The 1648-nt window shown below is 33.2% G+C and overlaps 1 protein-coding gene across 6 annotated transcripts in view; it reads right to left on the reverse strand.

The window, feature by feature from the left end:
* The window catches only part of LOC137628720 (cytochrome P450 4C1-like), a 38843-nt gene extending 37959 nt beyond the window's left edge, over positions 1-884 (reverse strand). For 4 of the 6 annotated variants that reach the window (XM_068359878.1, XM_068359873.1, XM_068359877.1 and 1 more), the window contains exon 1: positions 768-884. The gene's annotated coding sequence lies outside the window, so the exon portion shown is untranslated. Of the gene's footprint in view, positions 1-747 lie in introns of all 6 variants that reach the window. The other 2 variants (XM_068359874.1, XM_068359875.1) reach the window with 2 other exon arrangements.
* Positions 885-1648: the final 764 nt, after the last annotated feature.

Raw genomic sequence — 1648 nt, forward strand, 5'->3', positions numbered from 1 at the left:
ACATTCATTTAGCATTATTAATCGAGATTTTAAATACACATTGAAAATAAATACATTAACCACACACAGTTCTCAGCTAGCCAAAGCTTCTCATAGTGGAATAACCACATGCGTATGTTGATCCTTTATCTCATCTACTCAACTTGCTGGATATTTTGCCCATGGCGTAAATAAATTGCATAGGAAAATGAAGTGAACTCACTGTATTGGATTACCATATGATAATCATTTAAATACGCCATGTTTACTTATTGTAACATTAACTGGCAAATTTGTTTTAATGAAATAATCAGCTATGAAGAGGGATAATAAAGTACTATGTAGCAACTATATCTCGTGTTACATGGGCACTCGACTGTTCACTTTTGGATGTTGAATTAATTGATCTTTTACTGTCCATTCACATTTTCACTCTTGATATATTCCTTTTTAATGTTTCAGTTATAATTCGAACATTGGATTTAATGAGATATCACTGATAACTTTATGTTAATCCTTTTTGTAAAAGGAAAAGCATTTCGATATAATGCAACGGTAATGACGTATTTATTATTTTTACATTGTACAGTAATAAATTTTACACAATTACAATTCTTATATTTCGTATTGCAATAGATTTATGGAGACAAACGGGAGAAAATTTATATAATTTTAAAGGGAACAAATTTATAGCTATGATGAGTTGAACCTAGAAGAAGTAGATAGAAAAAGAAAACAATTTTTTCATACGTAATAGAGAATTCATACTTAACTGTACTGTAACGTACGGAATATGAAGTGAAGAACTAACTCAAAGTAAAGACATTACTAGACACTATTCGTTAGACCTCTGGTAATAGACTGATTGTGTGTGGCACAATGGCACTGTGGTGAACTCAGACTGTGGATCCAGTGTTGCCAGATGAGTTAGTATAAAAATCCCCAAAACTCATAAATTATCCCCAAAACAACCTAAAAATCCCCATTTCCACAAATATGTTCTCCTCTGTCTTGATCACGCAGGCTTTACTAAAATAGAAATTACTCAATATACTTCATATAAGCGCAAGCAAATCAATTGCAACAATATAAAAGTTTACTCGTCTTTTTTTCTTCATAGAAATTTGAACAGAATATCCCCATCAGACACCCAAAATCCCAAACTCTAGGGATAAATCCCCATACCTGGCAACACTGTGTGGATCTACAAAGGCTCATAATGGTACATGATAAACTGATTTAGTTGAAATCTTACAGGTTAGCCTTTTCGGGCCAGAAAAATATCCAAATTTGTCCTTTTTTTCGTGCCAGATTCCTAAATTTGGTCTTTATTTAAATTAGTTAGCCTTAAATGCTCTATTTTCGACCTTTTTCTATTATTAGGTTGGCCTTTTAAAGGTGCAGTTGATCAGGCGTTGGCCTTTTCTCATTTGGAAAACCTGGCAACCCTGACTAAGATAGTGGCGTTCATAAGCTGCGCAGTAAATATATTGTCCTGCAAGACCTCATGAACACGCTTAATAAAGGGTAAGTTTCTTATCTAAACAAACAAATACAGTCACTCTTGTAAAATACGTTAATTAAAGGCTCTTATATGCATTCAAACGTGGATAGCGTGGTAAAATGAAACACTTTTTGGATGTATCTGTCTGAGAACGTTCATGAACTA

This window comes from Palaemon carinicauda, chromosome 36 (assembly GCF_036898095.1).
Source record: "Palaemon carinicauda isolate YSFRI2023 chromosome 36, ASM3689809v2, whole genome shotgun sequence".
Classification (NCBI taxonomy): domain Eukaryota; kingdom Metazoa; phylum Arthropoda; class Malacostraca; order Decapoda; family Palaemonidae; genus Palaemon; species Palaemon carinicauda.